The 16,990-nt window shown below is 45.3% G+C and overlaps 1 protein-coding gene across 1 annotated transcript in view; it reads left to right on the forward strand.

Annotated features, from left to right (window-relative positions):
• Positions 1 to 16,990, forward strand: part of BMP6 (bone morphogenetic protein 6) — a 149,943-nt gene that overhangs the window by 2,342 nt on the left and 130,611 nt on the right. The gene's annotated exons all lie outside the window — the stretch shown is intronic.

A 16,990-nucleotide genomic window follows, 5' to 3' on the forward strand; every position in this document is an offset into this window, starting at 1 on the left:
TTTTCCCCGAGTTTTCTCATTTGTAAATGAGAATGGTGTAGGCAAGACTTTTTTTTTTTTTTTTTTTTTTTTTCAGGATCAGTGCCTCTGATTTGTGCTACTCTTCATTCATAAACTGACTCACTCAGCTTGGCGTAGACAAAGGGATGTAGGGGACACGTTCTCCGCGGGCAGAAATGGGGGCGCCGTAGCCACGTCAGGGGTGGGTCTCCGCGGACTTCCTTTCCCGTGTGAGACGTGTGGCCCTGCCCAGGCCCCAAAGTGGGTTACCAGACACTTGTCAAAGCCACGTCAAAGATGTCTGTCATTGGACATTATTTGCTTGAATGATTACTATGTAAGATCGTTCAGCGAGTTCTTTACAAATACGTCTATGAGATGATTCTCAACTCTGCTGGGATTTGGGGGAAGGAAGGAGCAAGGGCTCAAGAGGGAGGTCCGATTGCATCCAACTGGTACGGAAATCCTCCTGGGAAATTCATGAAACAGAATCTCACAGGGAGCGGAGGCTCAAGGCCTGCCAGTCTTGCTACTACAGTGCCAGGAGTTCTGATTGGGTAAGAGTTTTCATCATTGATTGGAACCAAAGCCAAGGTTGAGGCACCTCCAGGAAACATTCTAAGGACTCTCATAGCTGTCAATACAGTCTGCTTGTGGGGAGGGGAGGGGTAGCGCGGAGGGCCAGCGCTCTTCCTCTTTTCTGTTGCTTCTGGCTTAGTGAATTCCACCTATTCCATCTGCCTCCTCTGTTTCCTGACAGCCTTGGGGAGACGTTTTATTGGCTCTTGGGGTAGTCCCAACCTGGACAAAGTGGAGGACAAAGGGTCCTTCTGGCTCTTTCACTGAGAATCATTTACAGTCTCCAGAGAATGGTGCCTGGGCTTAGTCCACGGTTCCGACCTTGGCTGTCCATTAGCATCACCTGGGGACACTTAAAGGGATACTGGGGCTGCTCCCTGGAGCAATTAAGTCAGAGTCTTTGAGAGTGGGCTCTGGCATCTTTTACGTATCTTTGGTTTTTCTAATGTGCCACCACGGTCAAGAAACACTGACATGCTAACGTCTGAAGGAAATCAGATCATCCCAGTAAGAGATCAGGAGCAATGCTTCCTTATGTCAGTGGCTCCCAAACGTTGCTGCACATTACAGTCACCCTGGGGGGCGGGGGGGGGGGGCTTTTAAAAAACCAGATGCTGAGGCGGTACCCTGTATCAATGAAACCAGAATGTGTGGGGTGGAAGCCAGGTGTCCATAGTTCTAGGGATTGCTCATGTGGGTCCAGTGTTCAGGAGCCACTGCCTGAGGTGGTATTTGAAATTGTTAGAGTTGGCTTGAGGCAAAGTTTGTAAACGATGGTGACATTTACTGTGTTTAAAGACCTCTACATTCTCCTCGTTCCTTGCTTGTCTGACCTTTTTGGTCTGCAGGTACACAGTGGTTCTGAGTCACACTGCTTGAAGCTGGTTGTCAACTAATCCTGTTAAGGTGATGATCTAACTTACATTTCTCATAAGGGAAACTTCAAGGTCCAAAAAACAAACACCGAAAAATTTCCAAGAGAATTCAACAGGCGTGTCATCTCAGGCTTGGGACGGGCTGATGTGGAACTGGAAGAGATTCCTGGGTGGGAAACTCGGCCCCAGGCCCCTCCTGTCATCGTGCTGGGCTTTCTGACTCTGTGTTGTCACTGTCTGTAGGTCTAGCCCAGGACTCCACATGGGCAGTTGGGGGGGCGGGGAACCTTCAGGCAAGTAGAATCCAAGTCACAAGCCATGCCACCTGCCAGTCCCACAGTTCTATTTAATCCTAACTCATTTAGCAGTAGGAAAGAGGATTTCAGAACGAGAGGCTAAAATGTGATAAAATCTGATTATCATGGCTCTGAGCCTAAGGACAGTTGATTTGAAGAAAGTAATTGCTTAGGATGTTGGGAGCATTCTGCTGATTTCCACCTCCATGGCAGGTTAGCAGGCTGTATTACTTGACTCATTAAAGAACCTGCAGAAAGATACATGTTTTCAACTACTTTTATACCTGGTAGTTACATAAATAAACTGAAAGTATAAGAGAAAGTGATACATAGTTGTAACCCCCCCCACCCCAACACACGCACACATAAGGGAGAATAATTTACTCATGAAATACATCTGAAACACACTGAGCCCTCTCAGCTTGATTCCAGGAAGTAGAATCAACAGAATTAAGTTTCTCCCACATATCCCAAATGCTGGCTGTTTGATGTTGATGTTGACTGTTTGAAACTCTCTCTGTGTGAATAGGCGGGACATGTGTAACCTCCTTAGCGCTGACAGGCTGGTGCGCGGGGTGCATTCAGTCGGGGCCCCAGATGCCATTTTCTACTTGTTTGTTAATGCTGCAAATGTCTTGGCAGTCTAATAAGCAGGCCTGCCAATTTGGGGACCTTGGAGAAGTATCCTGAAATATCGTTTAGGTCTTAAAATTCGCCTTCTTAGAGACCCTTCTCAACCGTCCCTACCCATTCTTTACCATCACAGAATGCTGCTGCTTTTCCTGGGTGCAACAGATCACAAAAAGAATGTGTATTTTTTTTTTCTTTAGAATTTGCTTACTCACTTGTCATCCCTCTCTGGGTGGCAGCCTCAAAAGGCAACCAGGCTTTATCCACCATTGAAGCCTACATCTTAATATTATGCTGAGCACATGGAAGGATGTTTAATAAAGATTGAATTGATGAAAAAGACCTATCTATCCTTCACTTAAAATTCGTATTTCACTAGTCTGGAAGGTCTGATCACTTAGAAATGGCATACCTGATTTCTATGAAGTCAAAGACGTCTGGGTTAATGGTATCTGATGTACACCACAATACTTTATTAATATACCTGTTTTTAAATTAGTTACCCATATGTATATTTCTAATGTGCATCACCCTTGAGAGTAGTGGAAAGGTTTCTTTAAATCTCTGCATTTCAGACTTCATTTATTTTGAATTAATGAAGTGTTGATCTCTAGATGCTAGGGTAAAAATGAAATAACTCAAAATATGCTCAGAAAAGGGGATCAGTGTGTATTAGTACAAGTAACAAGAAACTTATTGTACTAAAAATACTGGCAATCTTCTGAACAAAATTACCCTTGGGAAACATAAATTAGAAGAAAAATGGAATCCTCCCTACTTGTATTTGTAACCAGATACACTATACTGTCTTTTTCTCATAAACATAGGGATCAGTGGTACTATTTTTCATGGGGGTTGCCTCTACTTAACGAAGATTTTTGTTAGCAGAAAATAAATCCCTGCCTGCAGGCTACTCACAGCAAATATAATTTGGAGAATTTGGTTGGAGTGTGGTTCAAAGGAACGGTGGATGTTCTAAAGAAATTTCGAATAGTAAATGTGAAATTCAGTGGTATTTCAACAGCAAAAAAAAGTTGTACAAAGTGTCCTTAAACTCAGATCAAAGGGCAAGCAGATATCATTGTTTAGACTTGAAATGGTGTTTCCTCTGGTTGTCCTTCTAAGAATGGGTATAAATCCTTTTTAAATGTGCTGAATCATGCTTAGTTCCTCTACTTAAGAGCTTACCTCTGATTAGCATGGAGGAAGGATTCTTACTGATAGAAAAAAAAAATCTGTGGCTGGGGGAAGGGAGCAGGACAACAAGGTTCAGAACTTTACTCAATATGCCGTTGCTATTTTCAGAGTTGAGTGACTTTAATGTTGGATTTCAAAGTAATACTTTACTTGAATCTGGGGGTGGGTGGGTGCATGCTGGGCATCAAAGGTGGCTAGCAGACTCTCCAAGATGACCGCCCTGTCGTCCTGCCTCACCCTCTGTTGAAGGAACTGAGTTAGAGCACGAACAACATAAAATTTCTTGGATGATTCACCAGCATTCTCTAAATTTTCACAACTGTCCATCACTCTCTGTCTCCCATTCAGTATGTGAAAATGCATTAGTCCATAGAATGCTTTTTTCCCCCTTCATAGAAAGCCAGTACAGCTTTCTGTCGTGAACCTCGTTCTGCCTTTCCCCCCTTCCTCCTCTTGTTCGAATTTTAGTCACCTCCTATTCTTTGGTGCTTCCAGTGGTGGGAAGGAAAGCAGGCAATAGGGAATTTAATCAGACAACTGTGTTCCTGACTAGAAGCTTCCAGAAATACCCAAGTAAAAGGAGAAATCAATGTAGCAACTCCCTGAGAGATGAACAATTGAGAGTCCTCATGTAGGTGAACAGCTGTTACACATTAACCTTTCTGTCCCCATCCTCCTTGTGGCCATGGCCCAACCCAACCAAGTGCCAGGTAACATGGCTGCCTTGGCCACAGGGTGTCACCCAGGGCCCAGTGTGGGGCATAGTGTGCCTCTTCCTTTCTGTCTTTTCATCATGAGAGCTCAGCTGCTTTTATTCAAGTGCATTCTCTCCTCTTATAAACACCCTTACTTTCTAACACCTTGGCTGGCCATGTTCCCTTCCAACTCTTGCCCTCTGGAAACAGGTAAGCCAGAAAATGGCTCCTGTCTTGCCTGGAACATAGACAAGTGGTGACCATTATATTGAGGAGAAGGAAAACCATTCTCAAGGTCATGAAATCTATAGACTCACTAAAGAGACAGGGCCATCACCCTTATGAAGTTTTTGAGTACCAGAAATTCTCAGAACTCAGTTGTACCTGCTGGTCTTCCACTGGAAGCGTTAGAAATAAGAAACTGTAGTTCGCTGAAGCTGACTGCTTATTTTGTTCGGTTACTAGTGTTTTGACAATAACGTTCTTGGGCATTTGGATGGCTCAGTCGGTTAAGCGTCTACCTTCGGCTCAGGTCATGATCCTGGGGTCCTTGGGCTCCCCTCTCAGTGGGGAGTCTGCTTCTCCCTCTACCCCTCCCCCTGCTTGTGATCTCTCTCTCTTTCAAGTAAATAAAATCCTCAGCCAAAAAGATTCTTTTCTCTATTTTTATTTTCCACTGTAAATATGTACTGTATCATTCCTTTATGTGTAAAGTTAGACTCTGGAGCTGGCTGGGGACCCAGCTCCCTTCCGTAACATTGTTTTCTCTGGGAAAACATGCCCAAGCCACTGACACCCCATTTTAAAGCAGAGTTTCACTATCCTTAATAGGAAGTTTAGGATTACTATTAAATTTGTTATCCACAGATCATAGAATTTAGAAATTTAAAGTTTTTTTTTTTTTGCATATCATCTGATCATTGATGTTTGTAGTTAACTTTGTTTGATTTATTCAGGACCATTTTCTCCTCATTGATGTTCTATCTTAAGGCTGAGGGACAATCACAGAGAGGTCCTCATGCATCAGAGGAATAGGGCTACAGAGCCATTGGTCGGGCAGGAGTGGATAATTAAGGAGAAATTACAAAAGCCTGCAAGAGCCCTGCCCTGGGTGAGAGGTGGGGAAGCCCAGATCTGGAATTTTGTGGGTTTTCTCCTTGTGGGTAGCATTCGCTCCTAGAACTCTGCTTTTGGAAAAGAAAAAGCTGTGCCTATCTATAAATATCCCCTTGTTTGGCATGCAGAAGCACTGTGCACCCCAAAGAATTATTCTCTGCTCTGAAAGTGAGTTGAAACCAGGTTGCCATGAGTGGCATTGTTCCACTGAGGTCCGCAGGCATGGATTCTCTTCCTGCCCTTCCCTCGTCCATTATTAAAATGATTGGGTCCAGAATAGAAGTGATATCTAAATGACATCAGGTAATTCCTTGATGGGTCCCCATGGTCTTGTTATCTCTAACCCAGTCCCAGATGACCGGATAGAAGACTCCCTTTCAAACATTTTTGCAGAATGAGGTTCTGGTTCCGAGTGGGAGAGCCTTCCTGACTTTCAGCTTCCTGGGTATACGCCCTTGATGACTGATCCTGCTGGGTAGGTTGGGATTGTCCTAGGCCTGAAATGTCCTTGCAGCGTATTGCTGATTTTATGTTCAGATTGTTTTCTCATCATCAGAGAGCTCCGTGGGGGAGGGGTTGGTGAGCGCCGGGACGTGACTTTGACTGCAGGCAGAAAACAGTGTCTCCAGGACAGAGCCAAGCCCTGAGCCTTCTACACACTGAACTTTGATATCCGCCTTGATCCTTATTATGACTCTTCGGCCACTTACCCTTTTCACCTTGTTCAGAATGTGACTTCTAGCCTTAGACATCTGTGTGTGTTGATTGTTGTTCCTGTGTTTACAGTCTTGTTGGTTTCCTGTACGCGAACATGGGCTGGCAAAAAAAATTCTGATTCGTGTATCAGCAAAGCATGAGCTAACCCTATGATGGGTGTGAGCTATTTTATGTGCTGATTAGGTCGGAAGATTTTTTTTTTATAAGTGGGCTTGCTTAAATCCCCGACACTAGTTATTTTCTCTCCCCACTTTCAAATCTATGAATTACATTTCAATACTCTGAAGACAGAGCTTTGTAAAGTATAAAATCAGGGACTAAGGGTTTTATTTGACTTGTTTTTTTTTTTTAATTTTTATTTTCCAGATTTTATTTGAACCCCTGCTTGTCTGAGTAAGTTAACAGAGACGTTGTGCATTAAAAAGAAAAGTACTTTTTTTTTTTAAGAGCAGTTTTAGGTCCATAGCATAATTGAATGGGAGATCAAGAGATTTCCCCTATACTCTCCGGCCCCATAACAATAGCCTCGGTTGCTGTCAACATTCCACACCTGAGTGGTACATTTGTTATACTTGAAAAATCTACTTTGATTACCTGAGTTCATTGTTCACCTTAGGGTTCACTCTTGATGTCCTGTGTTCCCTGGCTTTGGACTGCTTTTCGAGGACATAAATCTATCATTACAGTATCACACAGAGTCCTTTCACTGCCCCAAAACTCCTCTGTGGAGAAGCTGTACACATACCCAGAAAAATCAATGGGGATATGAAAATTCAAAACAGGCAGAATTTGTGGGGAGAAAAAGAAAATGCCTTTGTTGAAGACTGTTTTGTCTCTGTGGTCTTACCACATTGGCATATAAATAATTTCAATGAACTCTGTGGACCTGATTTTGTGCTTCTGTGTGTTGACCCCAAATCCAGTACAAATCCCTCCCCCACCTTTTTTTTTTTTTTTTTTTAAAGTCTGGGAGTTTAAAAATCTTTTTTCCTCCACATACTTTCATTGAGGTGTCTGTTACCATAGCACCTAGACAATCCTTTAGGCAGAGATATGAGCGATTAAATTTCTCCCTGGGCCTGGCTTGTGCCCTGTTTGATCCATGCTCGGCAGGATTGGGGGGGGGGGGGTCAAAGAAGCCTGAAGAATGAACAAGAATTATAGGAATTCTGTGCTTGTAAATTATTGAAATTTGGGGGAGGGGTGGTTAGGGGAGGGATGAAATAGTTTTCCTTCCTTTCTGAAAACCTACTAGAACTTAGTACGCCTTTGGATCAAGAAGCACACAAAAATATGTTTTATGGGCCCTAGAGACAGGATCAGGGGAAATTACAAGGTTTCCTCAGGAGAGACTGTTTAGATCAGATTAACGCTAAATAGAGACTCCATCCACCCAGAGGTCTTTGTAAGTGATATATAGATTAGGCTTATTTGCTTTGAAGCCTTTTCTAGGAGATGGGGCTACCCAGATTAATGGTAAATAAGCAAATAACATGATAGCGCTAAAAGATTGCCTTGAACAAATAGCAATTCATTTGAGGTGTTTTGGGAACTTGTGGCCATTTTCTCCCCTCCCCCCCCCCTTTTTTAAACAAGCATTGTACGGGTGACACACTTCATAAATTCTCCTCAGTTCTCTTCCTGCAACTCTCCATTTTAGTGGAGTGTTTTCTCACCAAATTCTATCTATATCCCCCGCCCCCCCATCTGTCACCCCCACAGAAACCTCTCAAAAAGAGGGGAGATCTTGAGGCTATGGCAATATCAGTGGGCTTGAGAAATTTAGCTTGAGCGTGTAACTTCTGCCTTGGAATGTGCTGTGGTTTAAGTAACCCGCTGGTAAGATAGACGCTTGCTTGAGCCCTAGTAAAATCATACCACAAGGTAGGACTAAGACTCAGGGTAGGTGATAGTGAAGAGGACCTAAGTGCCCCCGCCAAAGACCTTTGGAGCGTTGCATTTCTCCCAGGGGGGCCACGGAACAGGCCTTTGCATTCTTATGGGGTCTGTGGAGTATGGAATTCCCTCACACCAGTTTTGGGAACTGTTGTCACAAATCCAGCTCCTCAGTTATTTCATTTGCTTAATAGAGGGTGTTTGACCCCTGTTGTTAGGCGTGCACCCTTTGTCCTCATTACAAGATGTAATGTAATCCCCCGCATGGCCTCGGGGATGTAGGTGGTCCCCAGTGGAAGTTGGTTTCCCTCTTTCTCTTTTGCTTTTCCCTTTTCTTCCCATTAGTAAATTTAGCCACTCCCCTGCATTTACTTCCTCTTTCCCATCTTTTCTTGTCTCACAGTGTTGGTGCCTTTGTTTGGCCATTGGCCTAATGCGGCAGACTGTGCACCGTCTCCATGGTCTCCAGTGGGTTTGCACCACCAGAATGACTCCTTGGCCACTAGAATGGTTAAGTTGCTCGTTTTCTTGATGGTGCTGGAAAGTGCTTATGGCCAATTCAATGTAGAATTCAGGAAAGGGTGCATGATCAAGATTTAGGAAGCTTGAGTTTGTGATCCGGCCTTGGTCCCATCCCCTCTTATGATATCTTGGTCAAGCCACTTAAGCGAATTTCTTGGTCTCTTTCCTTGTAAAATATCTTTCCTTATTTGTAAAATGCGAGCCCATTGGCCAGCTCAGCTTTTTCCAAATAGTGTTTCATGGAACACCACTTTTCCGAAACGTTCTGCAGAAGATGATCATGGAGATCATTTATATCCTCCTCCCCTCTGAGACTTACAAGTCTATCAGCATGTCAAGCCCCAGCAGTGAGGAAGTCTGCTGATTTGCTTTGAGAAAGTTTGCTTTGAATTTAGTTTTGCTCTGTAGCCGCTTTTTAATGTCCACTTCAGGTGCCTCTGCCCCCAGGTCCACTTTTTTTTTTATTTGTTTATTTACAGCATAACAGTGTTCATTGTTTTGGCATCACACCCAGTGCTCCATGCAGTACTGCCCTCCCTATTACCCACCACCTGGTTCCTCAACCTCCCATCCATCCCCCCCCCCACCCCCCACCCCTTCAAAACCCTCTGGTTGTTTTTCAGAGTCCATAGTCTCTCATGGTTCATCTCCCCTTCCAGTTTCCCTCAACTCCCTCTCCTCTCCATCTCGCCATGTCCTCCATGTTCTTTGTTATGCTCCACAAATAAGTGAGACCATATGATACTTGACTCTCTCTGCTTGACTTATTTCGCTCAGCATAATTTCTTCCAGTCCTGTCCATGTTGCTACAAAAGTTGGGTATTCATCCTTTCTGATGGAGGCATAATACTCCATTGTGTATATGGACCACATCTTCCTTATCCATTCATCCGTTGAAGGGCATCTTGGTTCTTTCCACAGTTTGGCGACCGTAGCCATTGCTGCAATAAACATTGGGGTACAGATGGCCTTTCTTTTCACTACATCTGTATCTTTGGGGTAAATACCCAGCAGTGCAATTGTAGGGTCATAGTTTTGATCCTTCCCCTGGTCGTCTCGGTGGAGCCGGGGTGGGACACCAGGCAGCTGCCTTTCTTGCTGCGACTTGCCCTGCTGTGAGCCCGGCTCTCTTTGGATGGGCTGCTGTAGTCCACCTGCCGCCGGGGCTCCCGGGGGCTCTTGTTCCTGAGGCTGGAAATGGCTTCCTTCGCCTGCCAGTCCATGGGTCGTCTCCTCATTTTTTTTTTTTTTTCCATTTTATTTATTTGGGTCGTCTCCTCATAACCTGTTTGGCTGCTTGGCTCTGTCGCGACTGTCTACACCACCAGTTCCCTGCCTTACATTCCCTCTGTTGTAAACACCCGCAGGGATTTTGCTTTCCCTGCTTGGGCTCTTTGACTGCTGTGACCTCTTAATTCAGTGGCCTGCAGAGAAACGCTGAACTAGAGACTCAGAACTCGGTGCTGGGGGTATCTCCTGGTGTGTTTCTCAGAGTGATTCTTTTCTTTTCTTTTTCTTTCTTCTTCTTTTTTTTGATTCTTTTTTCTTTTTTTTTTTTTAAAGATTTTATTTATTTATTTGACAGACAGAGATCGCAAGTAGGCAGGGAGATAGGCAGAAGGGGTGGGGGGAAGCAGGCTCCCTGCCAAACGGAGAGCCCGATGCAGGGCTCGATCCCAGGACCCTGGGATCATGACCTGAGCTGAAGGCAGAAGCTTTAACCCACTGAGCCACCCAGGTGCCCCACTGATTCTTTATTTTCTTGAACAGCTTTCTTGAGGTATAATTGACAGAAAAAGCTGCTCATTTCAAGTGTACAATTTGATGAGCCTTGACATAGACCTGCACCTATGAAACCATCCCCACACTCCAGATAGTGAACATACTATCCTGAGCTATTCTTTTAAACAATTACTCCAGGGAATGCAATCATCCTAATACAAAGGAATGTCAGTGAAAATTCCCATTTTTCATGGATGATGTTGGTCTTCGTGCTTTCCTCCTACAAGCCTTGAGCATCCTTAAGAAAGGAATTTGCTGAAGATGTTTGTGAATGGTTATCTTGGAACCGAGAACCGTGGGGCCAAGCCTTCCTGGGGTCAAGCTTGCTCTCTGCAGCTGCGATCGCCTTGTATCCTGTATCGCACATCCCATATTTATTTTAGGAGAGAATAGTAAAAATAGGTAAATTATCTTTCCTAATTTTGAGAGCCAGCATGTAGGGGTGCTTTTGGGTTGTTAGTGATCCTAGTGGCATCTTGTTTCTAAATACTCAAGTGTAAAAGATCTGATCCTTCTGGAAAACATCACAAAGATGCTTTCCTGCGTTTCTGTTTTAAATTCTGGCAATTTAGGTAGGGCAGAAGTCCAAGAAGTTTATGAAAGTAGACTACAATTTACCCCCAACTTTTCCCCCATGCTCATCCTTCTCCAAGTGTTCTGTAAGCTTAAGTAAAAACTGCATTTTCTTTCTTTCTTTTTTTTTTTTTGCAAGAACACATAAGTATTGCATTTCTTTATGGCCTTTGCCTGGAAGAATGACTGATGTCAGTTATTATCCTATTATCTCAACAAGGCAAAAACTGAGAATTTTATAGCTATAAACTCCTAGATAGTAAGATAGGGAGAATCTGGAAAAAGTTCTGAGAGTTGTACTGACATTCCTAATAGCGTGGGTCACAAATGGAACAGCTTCGTGAAGTCGCCTCACCATGCTCTAACTCCGGACCATGGGAAGCTGCCCTTGCCTTTCCACCCACTTTCTCCTTTCCCCTTGACTGCTGTCCCTGTCAGTCTCCTGTCCCAGGTCTTCATCCTGCTCTCCACCAGGCTTTGTCACTTCCAGACCTTTTTTCCTCCCTCCCCTTGAAAGGACTATCCAGCCAAAAGGTGAAAAAATTCTCTCTACTTTCTGTAATGCTGCTTTCTCCCTCTTGGTTCCTGTTCTATCCTGCAGACTCCTGCTGCATTTGGGGACATTTCCTGAAAAGCAGCAAAAGATTGAGAAGGGTGGGGATGTGGCACGCAGAGCAACACTCGGGGCGGAGATAGCCACGGGGTGTGAGGGTGAGGGAGCACACCCAGGCACAGGACTCAGCAGACACATGCGGCCACAGGGCACGGTGACAGGCAGGTGCCTGGCTTAGAAATGCCCCACCATAGAGACTGTGGCCTGGCGGTTGAGCGGGCCATGGTGCTGGGGAGCCCCGCAGCTGGTGTAGTCAGAGGGCCAGAAGTCAGCCCCGGGAGGTCTGTCCGCGCCGAGCACCTGTGCGGTGCTCCCTTCTCTTCCTGCGCCCTGTGCTCTAGGCACCATGCGGCTCGGGAGCTGTTTGGTGTCGTTGCTTCTCAAGCTGTCTTTGCACAAGGACCAGTTTTAGTTTTGTTTGTTTTTGATTTCTGCAGACCTATACTTTTGTAAAATTCACCAAAAATGAGTTATTAGAGAAGCGAAATAAAAAAAAATACACCCAAATTCATACGAATCAAACCTCAGTCTTCAGTTATTGGATTGTGCGGGTATGAAGTAATCAAGTTGCTGTCGACCTGAGCAGTCTCCACTTCTGTACTTGTTGTGGGCTGGTGACAGCTGGTGGATCAGCACAGACCTAGTGAGTTTCTTTCTCTCTCTTTCATCATCATCATCTTCTTCTTCTTCTTCTTTTTTTTTTTGTTAAGATTTTATTTGTTTGAGAGAGAGTGGTTAGATAAGCAGGGGGAACAGCAGAGGGAGCGGGAGAACCACAGGGAGCCAGATGTGGGGCTCAATTCCAGGACCCTGAGGATCCTGACCTGAGCCTAAGAAAGATGCTTAACTGACTGAGCCACCCGGGCGTCCCACATCTATCCTGTTTCTAGGGAGCAGCTTCTTGGACCCTGCTGACTCCCAGCATCTGGTGTGGAAATCCACCAGGGTCTGCTAACTGGGGAGCTAGGCATGGGTGCGGGCTTCATCTCCAACCACCCTCCTCCCACATCCAGCTGATCACCAGGCTTGCTGTTTCTGCTCCGATCACAGCCCCAGAGGTTTTCTCCGTACTTTCCCCGAGTTGCCTGCGCAAGGTCCCTGTGCTGTTGACCTAGACTTCCATGCCGCCTCCTCGGTGACGAACCCACCCTTGCATCTCTTCCAGCTCTTCAGTCTGTAGCTCAACTTTCTGTTCTCTGGATCCTCTGTGCTCGGGATTCTCGTCTCTGGATCCTCACCGTGTGCTGGATAAAGCCCGGACGCCTCTCGGATTCCCACGCCCTCCAGCTTTACCTCCTGAGCTCATCTATCCTTAAGCTAACCAACTGCTGTGCGATTTCCTCCTCCTCCTGGCCTTTTTCTCCGGATTTTTAATGTGTATACTATACAACTGCCCATTTCCCCATTCTCCACTCTGTCCTTCCAACCCCGGTTCAAATGCCTTCTCATCACGGTGGCCTTTCTGACATGGCTGAGCCACATGCCATGACTCTTGGAGCCTTCCTTTGCGCCGATCGCCACAGAGCGGCTTGCTAACTTCAAGTGTGTGTTTGCAGATGAACTCCGTGTGGCTTAGAGGAAGGACTTGGGAACCTCAAATTCCAGCATTGGCTCAGATTTGAGGAAATCACCTGCAGAACCAACTTCTCTGATTCTTTATCGTGTAATATTTTATTCACCTGGACACGTCCCACTCCCAGGTATCTAAGGTGCTGCCCTAATCTTCACTGATCCGGAGTACACGCGCACTGGGCCAACGAGGGTCAGTTGGTTCAAAACCTGATTTGCATGTGCATGTCTTTTTTGTTTCTCTCATCCCTGATAACATCAAACCTTTGAGTGAGAGCATTACACACTGTGAAACGCTGTCCAGATATGAGAAACACTCACTAACTCTTCTACTCACAAAAGTGGTTCTAAAAAGGGATCTTACCTTGCCTTCTCTCTTCAGGGTTTATGTTCTGTGATTTTCTAGATGGTTTAGGAAAAAAAAAAGCCCTCGGGAAGAAGAAATATTCTTTTCCCTCTATCTGATGTCGTTACTACTTTAGTAAGTATGACAAGGAGTCAGGGAGAATTGCTGTTGAGTCTAAATTTAAATTTCCTGGTTGTGCCATGCAGAAGGCTTGCATGCAAGGAGGCACGATTCCCGCAGGTGCCGACACAAAATACTTATCTTGTCAGCCTCTGCTCCAGGCTCGATGGCTCGGCTTACATCTCGAAGGTGTTAGACACTCTGTTTACGTAAGGGCTGAGTGGGTGACATAATGTCTATTGAAGCAAACTCACTTAGCTCCCCACGAGGCAACAGGGAGCATTTAAAACCCAAGGACAGATCAAAGCCATGGGCAGGGTTGAGATACCCCTGCCCAGGACCAGAGAGGTCTGGCCAGGGGGAGGGTGGTCTCTTGGTTGGTTGCCCAAACAGACGTGCATTATTGCCTCGCTGTATTTCCAGAGCATTGGTGAAAGGAATCAGGCAGAATTCAACTCTGAGCAGCCGATCCAGGGAGACTGTCTAAGTGTGTACAAGGATGTCCAAATAGGTTGGAAAAAATGTCAAATTAGAGTCAGCACATGCACGATGTGATGTTTCTCTTTTTATAGACTGTTATAAAAGTTGTTTAAAATTAAACAGCTCCTCAGTCCTTAAATTATGGGTAATGAGACACGTAGGTCCTGGAACAGGAAACTTTTTTTTCCCCCTCATCCCACCTAAATTTTTGCTCTCCCTACAAGAGTATGCAAGACATAAACACTTTCATTTCCAGGATATATATTAGCCTTAGGATGAGAGGCAATATATTAGCTGGAGGGAGAGGGACAGAGTTGATAACAGGTCATAAGCGTAGCAGATTCTGTTCTCTGCTGTTTGATTTGATGAACTATAAGAGAGTAGCCAAGAGGAATGCGAGATAACTTCAGGTTCCTCTTTGTAAGCAATGAGCTTGTGTATTTTATAATTGCAAGATATGTATAAATGTACAAGAAGTACATACTATACAGTAAGTATGTACTCCCTTCACCTGACTCCCACCCAGTTAGGCAGTTTTTATTTTTTCTCAGCTTTACTAAAGTAATATTGACAAACAGAAATTGTATGTATTTAAGGTTTCCAATCATGGTGATTTGACATGAGTAATTGTGAAATGATCACCACAGTCAAGCTAATGAACATATCCATCATGTTCTACAGTGGCCATTTTCTCTCTCTCTCTCTCTCTGTGTGTGTGTGTCTGTATGTGTGTATATGTGGTAGGGGGGCAGTGTGTGGTAAGAACACTTGAGATCTACCCTCCTAGCACATTTTGGGTACACAGCCCAGTATTAACTGTAGTCCCTATGCTGTCCATTCATCCCTAGAACTCACCACGCATTACAAACCTCGTACCCTTTGACCAACATCGTCCATTTCCCTGCCTCCCCCCCCACCCCCCGCCAAGCCTCTGCAACCACCACTCACCTCTTGGCTTGAGTTTGACGATTTTATTTTTATTTGCATTCAGTTAGCCAACTTACAGTAAGCGCATCATTAGTTTCAGATGTAGTGTTCAATAAGTTACCAGTTGCGTGAACACCCAGTGCCCACCACCCAGTGACACCTCCCACCCCCCTGAGTCTGACTATTTTAGATTCCATATAGAAGTGGTGTCGTGTAGCATTTGTCTTTCTGTGTCTGACTCCTTTCCCTGAGCATGACGCCCTCCAGGTTCATCTAGGGTGTGCCTGGGTTTCCTTTTTTAAGGCTGAATGATACCCTACTGTGTATATCACATTCCTTTTACCATTCATCTGTCCACGGATGCCTGGATTGTTTCCGTATCTTGAGGTTTTTTTTTTTTTTTTTCCCTTGGCTCCATTTAGAAATAAGTAATAGTGTGGACTGTTGCGTTATTCAAGACTTATAAGATGAAGGTATTTTGGCTATTGTAGGATCTGTCTTCTCACTTTTCCCCATGTGGCCAGCTCCTGTTGGAGTCACAATTCATCTCCTGTTTGTAAAACCTCATCTAACTTGTTCTCTCTCTGGGTGCGATGATAGGAGACGCCCTTTTCTGAAGCAAAGGGGTCATCCCTTTGACGTTTTTCTCCCCCCACCTGTTTTCAGGATAGTAGAAATGCTGGCTCATTCTTGTTCACTTGATCTGTCTGTCTCATTGGGTGTTATATTTTCATGACCCTTCTGGTGCTCGGGGCCTGGCTCATAGGAAGCCAAACTCAGAATTGAAACTTCTCCTGAAGTGCCACCTTGCGTCACTAAAAGCAGAGAGACAATAGGGATAGCCCTGTGACCACTACAGAAATACAAGATGTCGCCAGACCCTTTCACTGGGATGAGGGATTCATTTCCATGATCCTCCAAGGTCAGCAACGGTACGTGCTTCTTCCTACCAAGCAGCAAGCGTGTTTCACCAAATTCTTACCTTAAGAGCTTTTCACGTTCAGTTCCCACACCGAATTCTTGGCCTCCTCCATGTTGATTTCGGCAAAGATTTTGATCCGCTTCTACACCTTTTCTGAGAAAGCCAATTCCTAGTTGCAGTTCCTCTTTTAACTTGTGCCAACATTTTGTGAAAAATCCAAGCAGATGAATGGAAAGATTTTACAGGGACTGTATACCGCCCACAGAATGCGAAAAAGATCTACTTTTTTTTTTAAGATTTTATTTATTTGTTTGACAGACAGAGATCACAAGTAGGCAGAGAGGCAGGCAGAGAGAGAGGAGGAAGCAGGCTGTCCGCTGAGCAGAGGGCCCGATGCGGGGCTTGATCCCAGGACCCTGAGATCATGACCTGAGCCGAAGGCAGAGGCTTTAACCTGCTGAGCCACCCAGGTGCCCCAGAAAAAGATCTGCTTTTAAAAGGACCCCATATCGCGCTCGAAGACAATAGCATATGGGTTTTGTTGTCACCTCCTTTTGAATTCTGGAAGATACAGGGACACTGGGCCTCTGACCCAACGGAAGCTGAGGCCCTGGGTAACCCGTGCTGACAAGAGTTCCTTCCACCCAGGGAGTGTCTTCAGTGTAGAAGGGACAGATACAGTTTGGTGGTGCGGTGTGTTCACAGAGTTCTTTGAAGGCACCCGGCTGAGCACTGACTCTGGTGGGGAAGGGGAGAGGAGCCCTTGCTGCCTCCAGAGAAGGAGGCAGTTGTAGGCACACCTAACCCTGACCCCAAACAGCTTATGGTGGGATCTGGGATAGAGCCAAAAGCAGAATATTAATGGGCGTACCAAGGAAGACGTGATTAACGTATGGGGGGTCATGACATTCAGGCTTCGAGTGTAGACAAAAAAGAGTTGGCTTCCTGCTGGTGGATGAGGAAGGCACAGAACTTCCTGCCTGAGGAAGCTATGAGGGCAATGGCAGCGGGGTCCTGGGTGCAGCGAGGTCTGAGGTGCTGGATCCGAGGTCAAGTCGGCCTGGAGGTGGTACGGGACTCGGTGGGGGAGGGGGCTGAATAAGTAAGCTTAGACCTGACCATGAGGACTCCTGAA

The sequence above is a fragment of the Meles meles genome, chromosome 5 (assembly GCF_922984935.1).
Source record: "Meles meles chromosome 5, mMelMel3.1 paternal haplotype, whole genome shotgun sequence".
NCBI lineage: Eukaryota > Metazoa > Chordata > Mammalia > Carnivora > Mustelidae > Meles > Meles meles.